Source organism: Tyto alba, unplaced genomic scaffold, assembly GCF_018691265.1.
Source record: "Tyto alba isolate M040663 unplaced genomic scaffold, T.alba_DEE_v4.0 Super-Scaffold_48, whole genome shotgun sequence".
Taxonomy (NCBI): Eukaryota; Metazoa; Chordata; class Aves; order Strigiformes; family Tytonidae; genus Tyto; species Tyto alba.
Window position 1 is genome coordinate 27,226,011 of NW_024881324.1, and position 15,960 is coordinate 27,241,970.

Sequence of the window (15,960 nt, forward strand, 5' to 3'; positions counted from 1 at the left end):
TGACTAAAATGTAAATCTACCAATTCCAGTTTTATCTCAAATGAATGTTTACTTCACATTTCAGCTGCCCAATTTTCTGATTGACTGACTGAAATGGATGATGTATACAGCTTATTGATATGCATTGTTTCAGAAAAGTGAGATTAGTGTTTTAATTAAATATCACTCCTGTAACAGAACTAGAAACTAGTATTTTAGAAATTGCAAAATAAATTTCTTAAAGATCTTCACAAATGCAAAGCTACATGAAATAGATATTGAATCAAAAATGGCTTGGAAAAGTTCCAGTGGCATGTTTTGTGTGTAACCCACTACTAAATGGTGAATATTTTATAGGGAAAGCTGAGTAATTTCCAGTCTATTTTGTTTTTTGGTTTAAATTCTGTAAACTCTGCACCAGTTGCCTTGTTCATTGATTTATTTGACTTCATTGTTGCAACCATTAGCAAAAGACTTTGTTTTCTACATGGGTATTAGCAAGCTCAGTTTTTGTACAAAAATACAACCTTTTTTTTTTTTTTTGTCTTTTTTAGATTCTTCTTTCCTCAGTCATTCTTTCCCCACGGCTTTTAGATGCCATGTTGAAATTTAATGTACATAATGTCTCCACAGACTCAATGAGGTATAAATATTTGGTATGATGGAACTCCATCCTCTTTCCCCCTTTCTGTGTTTTTTGTTTTTTTTTTTTTTATTTTTTTTATTTTTTATTTTCTGATGTCTGTTTTTGGTTTTGTTTTTTTTTTTTAAGGCCACATCTGACCTAGCAGTACCTCACTATTGAAAAGTCCTACCTGCAGCAACCATTATATGCTGAAGATGCCAGACAGCTGCTTTTCAGCACACAGTCTTAATCAGTTTTCAGGACACTGCTGCTACAGCAGTTCCTCACCAGCTATCTTAGCTTCACACTGTTAAGTGGGTTTATTTTTCTGTCGTTTTGAATAGTGATAGTGTTTCTTTTCTTATTCTTTTCTGCCAGAGGCAGTGGGGCCACTGAATGGCACAGCCCTCCGGATGAAAGCAGATCTGTGTGGCAAGTCCTTCATGAAGTACTGCTTCTGGCTATGTTTTTGCATCCTGCCAGGAGCCTGACTGCTGCTCCTGAGAAGTCCTAAATTCGCCCCTTGCCTCCTGAAAGGCTGATTAAGGTGGGTAGCTTGTCAGTGTTTTGAATTTTCTTAAGTGTTTGGGATGTTGATAGGAACTGGGAACTTCAGCTTGTCTCTCCATTTTTGGAGCTGTCTAGTTTTTTTGTTTTTTTTTTTTTTTTTTTTTTTTTTTCTTCTCTAAATGCCTTCTGCTACCTTACTTGCTCACTTTCAGAGGGAGAAGCATCCAATTAAGTCTGCCAGATATATGCTGAACTCATCCCTTCTCCCTCCTCCCCCACACTGTGCTCTCATCTGAAGCACAAGAGAAAAGAGCAGAAAGAACTGAGCAGTCTGAGGAGTCCACGTAGCTGGCAAGCAACAAACACAGTTTCTCTGCTATTTTCCTCTTTTATGTTTAGTGTAGGCAGGGGGTTCGGGGTTCTGCTAAGGCCTGTCATGACCTGGGAGAGCAGAGTGAAGAGGACTTGTTGAATAAATGAGGCTAAGGTTCAGTCAGAACGGATGGTTTGAAGTCTGGGGTCAAAAACCTCAGAGGAGTTTGAGGTAGGCAGCAGGCAGGTGTGCAAATTGGAGTTTAGAAAGCACTTACTTATCTTACATATGGAAAAAAGGCCTGATTTGGAGGCTGGGCAGTAAAACAAAGGGATTAGCAGGGAGCTGATAGTATTTTGATGGTTTTGGGTGTACTGAAATGATGTCAGGCAGACACTGCTTTGTCTGCTTGACCTCTACAGTACCTCTCTGTTTAGTTTTCTGACTCTGTCTCAGCCCTTGGGATTACTTTTCTTTAGAGGTACTATTGCCACAGAACAAGTAGCAACAGTGGGATGCCTCAGTGTTTTACAAATTCTGCTTGTGTTCCCTGTTTCAGTACATGGAAACTTTAATAGACATCAGGGAAGTTGTTATCCAAGAGTAATTTGATGCTACCTCTGTGTTTTCTCCCTCTCCTTAAAAAAGTTTGGATTTACTGACCTTATACTTCAACACTATTTTCTGGTCCCAGCTCAGCATTCAAAATGATTTTTCTTAGAGATAAGATAAGACAAAGAGAAACAAGAGAAAAGGGTGTGCCTCTATTTTCTCAGCGTGGTTTTCACCATCCACTTTATCTGGATGTTCTAGGTAATGTATAAATTAAGTATTACTGCTACAGGAAGAAGGCTGAATGGTTTGAAGGGCCTGGCAATGGGACTTGGTGGTTTCTTTTGTTCTATTTACATTTAGTTTGTCCTAATACTTTTACATCAGTGACATATTCCAGAAACCAAGATGATGGTTTGTATTTCTTTGTGAGGCTGAGAAAAAAAAAAAGTAGAATGCAGAGGTCTAGGTAAAAAAAGTAATTCTCTGTTTTGAAATATATTGGCACACACAAGATGAGGACATGGGAACCACCAACACCACTCTCCTTAAAACTGGAGGAAGCCTTACAGCAGAGCTTTCCCTCTGCTAGTGCCCACAGATCATCTGCCCCAGGACTCTTCCACTCCTTGCCCAGACACGTCCCCAGCCTCACAGGGAGCTGAATGCCCGCAACACAAGAAATGATACCCACAGCATGCCATAGGGAGCAGGAGAGACAGACAGTGCTGCCAGCATATAGCCTAGGCCCCTGCAATAACTAGGGATTTGCCAAATGAAAATGGACCTAAAGGAACTTCTTCCCGAGTCTTGCATCAGACTGGCTTTTTCTTCTGGATCTCCATGCAGGTGGCTCACAAACTCACCCCACTCACATCTACCTCCAGGAGAGGCGTGCCTTCCCTCACCTCCACTATGTTTTCCACCCTTCCCTTCCTAATAATTTTCCCCAGTGCTTAGCATTTGATGACAGTTTGGGGTGTTTCATACCAGCAGCCCCATCCACTCACCGTGTCTGCATACCTCTTGCCCAGTCCCCGCATCCCACTTCACTCCTAACGTTACAGAAACAACCACCATGATCACCATGCTCTTCCCTGGACTTGCAAGCAACAAGTGACTTATGCAGACTCCTACAAAGGTCAGGCTTTTGTGGATCTGAATTATAAACTTTCCCTGGGACTCTGCTTGACAAAGCGCACAGTTATTACAACATCAAAAGCAAGAGATGGGAGGAGAAAGGGGAAGAAAGGCTGGGCAGTTCCATTCCCCACAGTTTTTTTTGATCAACCTTCAGAGGTTTCAGGCAAATGCAGGGTTGTAATGAAAATGTTGCAGTGGATAATATTCTACAGGTCTAAACTGTACACACAAGTGTACATACTATATAAAAATACTTTGGATAATTTTGTACTAAACTTTATATTCTCCTGGAAGCAAGTAAACTAGAATATACTCAAATTCTTTGTTTAGCTCTCTTCTTTATCTAAGGTTCATATTTTCTTCTAACGTGGTGGTAGGAGAACTGTGAAATACAAATAGTTTCTCTTTTTACTTTTCACCAGTGTGGACAATATTGACTGCTCCCACTCACTGAGGTTATCTATATTTGGTAGACAACAAATGCACTTTGGCAATGCAGATTTTTTCCAAGGCTTTCTCAATTCTGCTAATGTAAAACTTTGTGTTGATTATTAAAAATGCTATTTTGCCCAAGTACCTTCTAAAAGACTATATTCCTTTTCATGGCAATGACCCTGGACTTTAACCTGTATTTTTTACCACTGTTACAAAATTGTCTCCTCCTCCCAGGCCTACTACACAACATTTTTGACCAAGTTACAGTTTCACTTGAGAATATTTGACTTGTGATGACCCAAACATTCTGGAAAACATTTCTTAAAACTTTGATCTTTTCTCATTTTCCAAGCTGTACACTCTAACCTGACACTTCTTGTTCAGAGAAATAAGGGCTGTATAATTTCTGAACCTTCCTAATGGGCTGGTTTCGCACTTGCCTTTGCTAAAATGCTCTTCTAAATACTAGAATGTGAGATATAGTTTAAAAGTCTAGTCCTGTACAGTATAAACATTATCTAAAAGTATTTTTTTTTTGTTTGTAAAAATCCTGTATGAAATGCCTGTGCTTTTCCAAGTCCTCAATATACACTTGATTTCTCTAAGTGTTCTGGGTATATCTTAGCACAAGACCTCATTGCCGATGCTTCTGTTCAGTCACAATCATGACCTTCACTACAGAAGCACAGGAGTGTTGGGCTTCTCAGGCAAGAAAGGAATGCTTTTTTGTGGCACTAGAATGGTTAACAGCTGGCATCATCAAGATGTCACTATTTCAACTTTTGCCCTGGTTTGGGACTTTAGTGCTGCTTTTGTTGTTTTTCCAGTTGCGCATTCTAATTTCTCATGGGCAGCCCCTCTCCCCGCCACCCTCATTTGTTCAGCAGTTTAGTAAACTGTTTCCACTTGTATTGTATGTGTTAACTATGCCAGAAGCAACAGTTGTAGATTTTACAGCTGTTACATAGGTGGTCTGAATATTATCACTTGGTCTTAAATACCAGATCTTGGTAATATAGCTATAGTGTCAATGATTACACTATTTAAAATATGAAACAGTCAGTATTGGTACAGCATTGTCTCATTTAAAAATACTTTTGACAGATTTTCTCGGACGATGGATGTTTTTGAGAAATTAGTCTTTGAACACTAGTCTTTCTAACTGAACTGTTTCTGGAATCACAGCAAAGAGCAGGCTATTTGGCAACTAAGATGACTAAGGGCGCAGTTGCCTCTGTCAGCATTACTTTGAGAAGCGGATGGCTCACGGTCATTTTTTTGGTGTGGAGCATGAAATGGAGCTGGTTCCACGGGAACACTGACTTCTTGCCCCTGTCTGTGTTGGATTTAGACAAAAACATGTTAGCCCTAACTTCTGCCTCGTGCTGGCAAGTGGCATCTTTGCTGCTTTAGAGCAGATTTCAGGAAATGGATTCTCTGTATTGGAACGATGCTTCTGCATTGCATTACCACAGTGAAAAGGTGTAAGCTGATGCTGATCCTGTCACATCTTTGCCTAGTAGTTTTCCTTCTTTCTTTCTGGTTTTTGTTTTTTTTTTTTTTTTTTTTTTTTTGTTTTGTTTTGTTTTTTTTTTTCAGAAAAGGTTTTCTTCCTGCTGTTTTCTTTGATATATTCATAACACTTGAAAAAGCTGAAGACCAGATAAATTTCCTTCCTCTTCTTATCCAACACTTTCCCTGTGCTTTGGACAAACTTCTGCTATGCCTAGCACAGCCTTCTTCCTACATACTTGTAGTTGCTCTTTGCATTTGCGTGACAATACCCGAGTTGGCAGACACAACTTCCCTTGGCCCTCCAAGACAGGAGAAAAGAGCACCCAGGGATGATGCCATATGACGGATAAAGGAGGAGCAGGATGTCCAACCCTGCAGTGATGAACATGAGACTGAACAAGTCCCTCCTGTTTCTAATGAGAGCACAAATTAAGCCAGTGGATTCTCATCCCTCTTGTTTCCAAAAAAGCTTTGGAAATTGGTGGAAAGCAACCGGTTTATGTCCGTTTGGTGGAGTGAGGGTGGAAAATGCATTGCCATCAGTGAAGACCTATTCAAACAGGAAGTGCTGGACAGGGCAGGACCTCTGTGCATCTTTGCAACAGAGAGCAAGAGGAGTTTAATTCAACAGCTCAACCTTCATAGAATCATTTAAGTGCAACAGGGTTTCCAAAGATTGGCCTCATGTCCTGAGTTCATGATGAAATAGGCATCATCTTCTGCTCAGAGCAAGGTACAGCAGTTGTTCTGTGCATCAACCAACTGATGTTCACGTAAGATGAGGCCTTGTAATACAGGCAATGAGGATAGCAGTGAGTGGTCTGGTTTTAACTTCCTTTACAGTTTATTTTCAGGAAGTTTTGACTTAAGTCTTTCTGATTAGTAGAAACGTGGGTAAGATGCATTGTGGTTATATGTGCTTAGATTGACCCTGTTCAGTGGAAAGACAGACTCAGCGTAACCTGATTTCTTTATGTGCCACGTTTATTGCTGTACCAAATCTGAAATCTTCCTGTGGCACATGCTGAATGCCAAGAAGATACATTTAAGGATGATAGTATTATCTGCATGCTTGTTCCACACTCAAGTGGCAAAAAAGTAGTGTTATTTGACTTTCAAAAGCAGTTCTTGTGCTTTTGAAAATCCTACACTGCTCTGCTTCTGGACAGCAAAAACCCAGGGGTGTGGATGACTTAACAGAACCATCTTGTAATGTGCTAGCTTTAACTTTGGTTTTCTAATGCCCTCAAAAGTCCATTTCAATATCCATGTTCAACTTTTGCAACTCAAAGTCTTAGTTCTCATGGCCTGGGGTTTTCCAGCTTCCACATGGTCGCAACTAACTCTTCTTCTTTGATATATTTTTTTTTTATTGTTGTTGTTGTTCTACTGCAATAACCCCAACTTTAACAGAGAGCATCTCCACCTGCTGGAGAGGTGCAAGAGAAGAGCTGGCCTCCAGCAGAGAGCCCCAGCTGCACCTGGGCAGAATGTGGAGATGGATGAAAGCCAGCCCTCCCAAAGCCCAGATGGTCAACCCGCAGGAGTCTCCACCCAGGATAAATGCACGTACCCAGTGATGGGCTAAAGTACCTCCCGGCTTTGGTAGCACCCAAACATCCCCACAGGCAGCTGCTCCCACACTTCCAGAGCCTTCTGGAGCACCAGGCAGCGTGAGATTCATTCCTCTGGCCCTCTTCTTTCTATCAGTGCGCAGCAGCTGCATCCTGGGTGGCCTTTAGTTTGTGGTTTATACCCCTCCACCACATTTTGCAACTTTTCCACGTGGGCTGGGATGTCCCACCTTTGGGCCCGTGCAGACAGAATGCCCCAAGGGCATTGCAAACCCAAGGCATTGCAAATCTCTAAGATTGTCAGAAAGCGGTGCCCAAATAAATTTTCTTGATTGCCTTTCAGGCATTTAGTGTTCTTTACCCTGCAAGAGGTTAATAGACTGAAAGATTTTTTTTCTGAGCTTCCTCAGAGCTGAGAAATCCTTTGGGCCTGTACGTGTTGGAAGATTCATATCATAATTATTTTTAGGTGCATCTGGGGCTTTAGTTCATTACAAACATGCTTTTCTTTGTGCCTTCACTCTTTTGCAGGGGAGAAGGGGGAGACACATTTACAGGAAAAAACAATATTCCCCCCCCCCGCAGTGATACCCATTTAATAACATTTCTGTTCATATGAAATATTGTTCATGTGCATGCTGCTCGGAGGGATAGCGATGCACCAACTCACTGATGAAGGATTTTAACTTTGGAAACGTGTTTCTTGTATTAGTCTACATAGATTTCTTAATTTAACAGTTCTGAATCACATTCATTTTTAATCACTTGGGTGCTGCAGATAATCTTGAATTTAAAATAGAGACTTTTATTTAAGGTCTACCATAAGTTTTTTTGTCGTTAAATTTGTAGAGCAAATCTTAATATGAATTATGCTTGTGAAACCATGTAATTCACTATTTTGCTAGATGTAATTCTGGTGAAACACCATAAAATATAGTAATTTTTATGATTTAGATTTTAATCTTGTATCTTTTCATTTATATTCAAGCCTCACCTTAAGATACTTCATAATAATTGAATTGCAGCTATAAAAAGTGTGTTTTTCTATGTATAATTCCCGTGCTTTTGTCATAACACATCACCTTTTTTTATAGTTAGGGTTTTCTTAAATTGCAGTTTCTCCATATTTCTTTTAAGAACAAATCTTACTCTCCTCAGTAATGCAGAGTAAACTTCCTGTGCTTTTTTGTGGTGTGAATTCTTAAATCAGTCTCTTCTTTGTGAAGGATATGAAAAGTTTAGGCTTGACTTAACTGATTCCAAGTCTGTTTCTGAGGAGAAAATGTCTGATTCTGGTGTTGGTCATGTTGGTCTAAATGAAGAGCTCTTTCAGCCTATTCAGCCATGATATTAAAGGTAAGATATGCGAAACTAAAAGAAAATATTATCAAGCCATAATCTTCCTGTCTAATAGTTATTTTAACCAGGCAGATCTGAGGCACTTGTGGGACAGTGTAATTATTCTTATTTTATGAATGGATTGCTTGGGGATTGTATGAAAGATGTGGTGAAGAAAAACTAGAATTAATGAGGTGACATGAAAAATATAAACTCAGTTTGATTATCAAAGGCAGACGGAATTATTTTCTAAAAATTAGAGTAGTATTCTGTTAGTGATTACTGTTGTCTTGGACTGATTTTGGACAGTTAAGTAACAAGATATAATTTGTGGGGGTTTTTGACAATTCTTTAAGTGACAGGATTCCTGTGCAGGGTTCTGGTGAGACCGTATCTGGGGATTTCAAGTGGTATCGTTCAGTCACAGTGCTGACCCTTTCACCAGTCTCGTTACTTCTTTTTACAATTCAATGTTTCCCCTATTGCAAGATCCACAGCCACTACAGTTACTCTTCCTGAAGCTTTAAATCAGAGGTGTTTTCTGTGATGGTATTGCTCGCCTTCCTTATTGATGCTTACATGAAAGTAGTTGATGAAACATATTTGGTAAGTGTAAATGGTAATATTACTGTAGCTATTAAATGTGTTGAGCGCTGCTGTCAGTACTGAAGCCTAACTTAGACATGGTCATTAAAGAAAATAATAACCTTTGAAAGACTTGCAGGACTCTGCAGCGCCTGGTAACGAACAATGTTATGTATTTACTTGTTTCTTTCTATTATCAGGAAGCCAATACTTGAAATTATGCAGTGAAATAAGAGTTGATTGTCGATAAATGTATAGGTCAACATGCTACCAAAGTAAGTTAGCAGAGAGAAAGGGGCCTTTTAGAAGGTGCTTCTACATTTCTTAATAGCAGCCTCCCATCTGTGATGCAGCTGTAGTAGCAGTAAGTGGTGTTTATGAAGATTTACACAGTAGGATGACAGTAGGACAGAAATTTGCTGGATTAAGCAAGGGAAATGATTCTTGTATACAAGGCAACACTGGGATCACTCACTAGACATCCTGTAGACTTAAGAGGTGAACCTTGGAAGATGCTGAGGATCTTCTCAGACGTGCTGCCGAGGTCCTTTCTGTTCTATTAAGGCTCCTTAGTTTGATCTTTCTCTGAGCTTTAAGTATTGCCAAAGCAAGTCTCAAACTTGATGTAAGCATTGCTCCCTGCAATGGGAAATATTTGGTTGACATGGTTACTGTAGTAACTCTAGTGCCCTTTCCTCTGGGTACCACCTGGATTAAGGGTAGCCCGTGGGAACATTGATGCATGAACCTTGTGCTGGCCACTTAGAGGACAGTGAATTACGTTGCATGGAAATAGTTTCCTCACAGCCATAAAGTCTATTTTAAGATGTAGTTAAAGATGGTGGCTCCATACGGTTTTGTGTATGCACATTTCTATGTGTGTCCTATGAGGTCAGAGCATACCTTCAAGGTAACAAATGCAGAGCAGGAAATCCTACCTTTATGCTTCTATACATGTATTTTGGTTTTCTCTTCATTAGAGGTTATCTCAATGAATGCTTTCAGGGTTGTCATACAGCAAATCTGAGTTGTGTTTTCTAGCTAGTTACAGTCAGCTCAGAGCCTGTCACTCGGTATGTCAAATCTCTTTTTCTTCTTTCGTATGTGTAACTTAATATTAATCAACAGTGAATTTCACCTGCCATGTAACTCTCCAATCTCGTAAGACATCTGGGTGAAGACAAAACCAATGCTGATGTACATGTCCTTCGCAGGTATTGTTAGGGGGGGACTTTTCTTCTTATGTAATTTCAAAAATTTAATTTTTTAAAATCTTCCTTCTCCCTCATGACTCAAATTCTATTTTTTTTAAGAGACCTTCTGCCCCATCCCTCTTGAGGCTCACTCTCCAATTTCCTAACTTCAGTGTTATATAATTAGTTTTGGAAGGCTGAGCAGAAAATAAAACTAAATTAATAGATGCATATGAATAGTATCTTTGTGCAGTTCTTCTTCTGCAATTAGAAAATTGTCTCAAGTGCTGGTCTTCCAAAGGTAATTATGAGCAAAAGGTTGAGTTCTCTTTTTTAATGAGTTCTGCCTGATGCCAAGAAGAAAATCAAGTCTGTTTCAGAGTATATTCAATAGTGCTAATTAAACCGTTCCTCCCACTTATTGTAAGTCAAATTAGTTTGATCCAATTGAGAAACTAATGTTTTACTAGGGCAGCTGTTTAAGCCTTAACAAAATAGTTTAACATCAGCTTAAATAAGAGGGGATTTTTTTATGAAGCAAGTACCAATCTCCACTGAGTGAAATGTAGCTTTTCTTGTCTTTCTGCCTGCCTGCCTGTCTGTCTGTCTTGTGACGCTCTTGAGTAGCTTCTGTTACTCAAGTATGGTGACACCAGTTATAATCCTAGGTGTGTGGCATTTTTTCCCATTTTTGCATGGAATTACTATTTTTTTTTTTTATTAGAAGGAAAATGAAAAAATCAGGCATTGCTGTTCTCTCATAACTCAGAGACATAACTTGTTTTTATCTACTTACATGAAAGTAATAAAAACTTTATTATAAGAACAGCAGGAGATGGCTTATTGAAGCAAGCATCTCCCTGAAAACTCTTTAGAATGTTTAGGACCACAAGTTGAAATACTTCTCAGGGTTAGATTTTTTTGAGGCTGTTAAACTCAGTAGTGTACTGCTTACTGAATTTACTGGTGTGATGGGATTATACAACATGAAGTATTTTTCTGATATGGTTATGGAAATATTATCAGTACGTGGAGCATTCCTATTAATATCCTGGGCAAAATTTGCATTTATTGCTACTCGGACCTGCCCAGGCATATTGGATTTAGGTAGGGGTACTTCAATACTTTTTAAGGTGCACCATCCTGTTCTGGATATTCTGCTTTGGGAGGACATTCAATGCCGTTCCCACTGAGACTGTATGGCTTCATATGCACACGTTGAAAACTACTTTGCCTCTGTCCAGCATCACTGGAGAAAAACCCTCTGGTGTGGTAGAGGAGGGAATCTTGCCCCTGCCTGTTCACTTGTGGGGCTGATCCCCTGGGTGTGCTTGGTGTTTGGGTACAGTTTGGGCCTGGGGTGGGAGGAGTGTGCCGCTGGGGATCTCTGTCAATCCTGTTGGGGCTTCCACATCACCCAGCTCCTGTCTGGCAAGAGTGGGATGTGGACTGCTCTGTGCATGCCCACCTGTGAGGTCCAACCAACCCAGACCCCAGGGTTGGTCAGCTTCTGAAGATCCCTATGGTTTCCGAGTGCTGGACTTTGTGGTATGTCTGTTACAGCAGCTGCAGTTGGGGTGATCAAGTTGAGCTAGCTAGAAGCTGCTTAGGTCAGGTACTGTCAACGCTATAGCTGCAGCAGAAAAGCCACAATGGGAACTGGTTAAAAACTCTACCCACCGGCCCCAGGTTGGCCCTTTCTTGCTGTGGCTGCATTGCCAGCAGTGTTCAGGCTCTGCGTTTTGTGTTCATCAAGAACGTCTACATGAGCTGTGGTTACAGTAGTGAATGCCAGACATACCCATTGCTCCTTGAAGGAGCAGTAAACTGTCATAGTGAATGTATGCTGAAGAATAAAAAGCACCGGAGAAGTGATTCTGGAGTAAGGATGAACTAGTTGTGTTGGTGCTACCTGATAGTATCTGTAGTTTTGACACTCATTTTGATTTTGGGACATGGGAGAGTGGAGTGCTGATGCTTGTTCTTAGCAGCTTTCTTGTAGATTCAAGGGTTGTGCCTATGGTAGTAAATAAAATGGACCATAGTATATTTATGCCTTCACAAAGCACGGTCCTTGACCTGTTTCATCCTGCAGACTGTTCTTAATCTCCCACTGTCGGGGAGAGTACTGATTGCCAACTGTTGATGGAGTATACATGTTAGCAGTTAAATGTTATGGATGAGTGTAGGCTGGTACTTGAGCCCTTACACTGCCTTTCTTTAAATGATTAATATGGACATATGCAGTGAATTTAGTATCTTTTTACCAGTTCAGAGTATTCTCTATGACTTCCCAGGACTTGTCCCTGAGCCATTTTGTATTTTATAATTCCACTACAGATTGGCCTTTTTGTCCTCATATGCTCTCGATATGCAGCTACATATACTGTTGAACTCAGTAAGACCAAATGGCTGCAGCAGCAGTACTAAGTAGATCATTTGTTTTGTTAAAGATGAGCGGTTCAATTTTAGTGCAATGATTATAAAAGAAAACTGTTTTGCTGAAGGAGATAAGGTGGAGTCTACCAATTAACGCAGTTTGCAAATAAATTTCAATTTTTCTGCCACTTGAGATCACAGACCAATAGGAGGCAAAACTATTTATGCATTTGGTATATTGCACGCCACTATTAAATAATGTATATTGTTTGAGGCAGGTTTTTTAACAGACAACTTGCCAGGACAGACATCGTATCCTGAGGTTTCCTTTGTAGTCAGGAAGGAGAAGCCAAATTCAGTGGTACGTGTTTATTATTTGGCAGTGTGAATGCAACACTGCTGTACTTGTATTGAGAACCATGAACAAAGTTCTGTATCTCATGAATTTCTTACAGATTTAAATTAATGAACTACAAATTAAAAAAAAAAAAAAGTTGGTGTTTTTTTTTTTTTTTTGTGGCAGACTATTTTCAATCTCATTTAAAAGAAGTAAAAAATACTAGCATGGGAGAGCTGCCAAAAAGCTGAAGGATAATGTTAATGATTCTTTTCTCTGAGCAAATACTAGACACTTTTGGCACTCTTGCGTTGAAGGTGTCATGTTTTATAAAACCAAAAAATGTTGTAATATGTTTAATACATCTAAATGTATAGAAAGGGAATGGCATTCTGTTTTATGATGTAAGTCTAGACCACATTCTGCCTGTCAAAAAATGTCTTTTAGCATTCGTTTGTAATTCAGTAAATGCATGTGGGTCCTAAACCATTAGCATTGTTTCTTCATGCAGGTATTGTAAAGAGAGACCCTGTCATTTTGCATTAGTCCTTTCCCCGATGTCGTTACATTTATTCAGGGCACTTCATGAACAAAGGGCATATTTGATAACCCTTCTAAGCATTACTGTAAGAAGCATGTTACACTGGCCAGTGTGATTTATTTCACAGATTTTCAAAGAATCATTCAAATTTCGTTTGGAAGTGACCTCTGGAGGCCACCTAGTTCATCCTTCTGCTTGGAGCAGGACTGTTAGTAACTCTAGATCAAGCCAGCTATAGTTTTGCCTCGCCAATCTTGAAAGCCTCTAAAGATGGAGATTCCACTGATGTGAATAATACATTCCAGTGCTAAATTATCTTTCTAGCGAAGAAATTTTTCTTCATGTCTATCAGTCTTCCTAAGTGCAACTACTTCCTGTTGCCCCCTGCTCTGCCATTGGCCATACCTCCAAGAGGTTGTCTCTGTTGTCATTGTAACTACCTTTCAAGGAGTTGTAGGCTGTTATTAGATCACCCTCTTGGACAGACGAAACAAGATCAGCTCTCTCAATCTCTTCTAATGGGTCAAGTGCTGACCATCTTCATAGCCTTCTACTGGACCCTCTACAACTTCTCAGCACCCTTCATGAACTGCAGAACCCCAACTTGACACAGCTTTCCAGATACAGCCTCTTCAACGCAGTAAGTCCTTTGACCCGATAGCTACACTTTTCTTAATGCAGCCTGGCTCATACTCACACTGGCATCCACCATGGCCCCTGGTCCTCTCAGCAGGGCTCTGAGCCCGGCAGCCAATTCCCAGTTGTATTTGTGCTTGAGGTTACTCTTCCCTAGGTGCAGGGATTTACAATTCTCCTTAATGAACTTCAGGAAATTACTGTTGGCCTAGTTCACAAGTTTCTTAAGACTGCTGTGAATTAAAACTCTACCGCTCAGTGTATCAGCTTCCCTTCAATTTAGTACTGTCCTCACGCTTTCTGGTAAGTGCAGTCTTCCTCATGATCCCGGTTGCTGATGAAGATAAGGAATGATGTCAGACCCAGAAACAACTCTGTGATTCTCTCTGTGTTATTCACTTCCAGCTGGGCTTTGAGTCATTGATTATTGTAAGCCCAGTGTCCAGCCAATTTTCAACATATCTAACAGTCCAGCCAGCCCGTAGTTCCTCAGCCTCCAAATCAGTCTTGTGGGAAGTTGTCAAAGGTCTTATGAAAGACAAGGTGTATCATATCCACTGCTCTCCCCTGGTCCATACATCTAGTCATTTTATCGCAGAAGGCAATCAGGTTGGTCGAGCAAGATTTACACCTGGTAAATTCCTGCTGACTATTTCTGATTAACTTTTTGTCCTTCATGTTCTTGAAAATCAATTCCTTTTTATCTTAGTATGAGTTGGTGGAGAAAAGATATATTCTTTTTGAGACAAAGGCATATAAACGTAGTGTTCTACTGGCAGCAGCAGAGGTATTTCATCTCCAGAGGAGAGAAGCAGGGATAACCTGCTTTATTGGTATAGATAACTTCTATTTTAATGAGGAAGAGAGATTACTCCATAAATGCTAGAGATTAGTCTTTGTTTGGCTAAGATAAGATTTTTCCAGGAATATAGTGACACCTTGGGAAACTTATCTACCGTGGAAGAGAGTCCTAGAAGTATTATAAAGTCTATATTTGTAATTCACTTAGGAAATATTATATTACATGGTAGATCTAGAAGGATTCATTGACATCTAAATTATAATTATAACACCTGAGTTATGAAAGGGAACAAGTAAATCTCCAGATCTTTAATAAAAACAATGATAACTTTCTCTATTTTGGGTGAAATATTGACTAGATATTGTGAAATTAAAAGTTAATCACTTCCTAAGTAAATCATTGGGCACTTGAGGTGAGAACATAGAACCCCCTTTGAGGGAGAAATATACTGTCTGAATATATAGCAAGTAATAATTTTATTCTGCAGTGTATTTAAAATTCACCTTCCCAAATAACTTTAGGGAAACTCCTTAGTCCTGCCTTCATATAGTTTATTTAATTGCTTTCTTACTTTCTCCTGTGCCTCTATTAAGGTGGGCAGAAACTATAATTCAGAATGTATGAAGACAACTGCACAAATGTGTATCAAATCCTGGGTAACATTTAAATTTCAACAAAGTCCTGATCTACTCTGCTGTTACAGCATTCAACAATTCCAATTTAGCAGTCCATAGCACTATTTCTGGTTGCTCTAGGAAGGATTTGGTTCTCAACTACGGCTACATATGTTGCAGTTAAGTTTAAATGAAGTAAAACAAAGTAAGCCCCCCCAAATTTGCTTGAACACTTTATATTAGAACTTGGAGAGAGCAGGTCCATTTTGTTTTCATAGGAAATATCTGTCTTTGCTTCAGTCATCTTCTGTCAGACTTGCACAGTCCCAGGACTTTACCAAATTTGCACTAGGAGTGTTTAGTATATTTTTGCTGCTCTCCAGAGGAGCAGAGAAGATGGACTGGTTTCTGTGTTGGTATTTGCAGGTGAGGAAGTTGCTGGATGCTATGTTGGTTGGTTTTGTTTCTTTTGGTTTTTGTTTGTTTTTTAAACAAGGGCTTCTGGAGTAGAAAGAACTTTTCTTTTATACCGGAGTGCAAAATGTATCTGCCTATGTTGCTTTTCCTGCGCAATCTGTTCTAGCTGACCCAACTTGAACAGAAGGGTTGGACTAGGCATCTTGAGAGGTCCATTCCAACCTCAACATTCCTGTGATTCTGTGATTCAGCTGTGATTTCCAATTTTGACTGGTCAAGGGGGATATATGATGCAGAGTATTCTGGAAAAGAATTGTAGGACTGTCTCATGACAGTACTTGCAAGAAGTCCAAAGCCTTAATGTAGAGAGATTGAGACCTTCTATAATAGAAAGACAATACAATCATAACATCATAGGATAGTTCAGTTTGGAAGGGACCTAAGGTCCTTAGTCCAACCTCATGTTCAAAGT

The 15,960-nt window shown here is 39.7% G+C and overlaps 1 protein-coding gene across 1 annotated transcript in view; it reads left to right on the top strand.

Annotated features, from left to right (window-relative positions):
- Positions 1–1,000: 1,000 nt before the first annotated feature.
- Positions 1,001–15,960, top strand: part of SEMA5A (semaphorin 5A) — a 498,071-nt gene continuing 483,111 nt past the window's right edge. The window contains exon 1 of the mRNA XM_042806859.1: positions 1,001–1,151. The gene's annotated coding sequence lies outside the window, so the exon portion shown is untranslated. The remainder of the gene's footprint in view (positions 1,152–15,960) is intronic.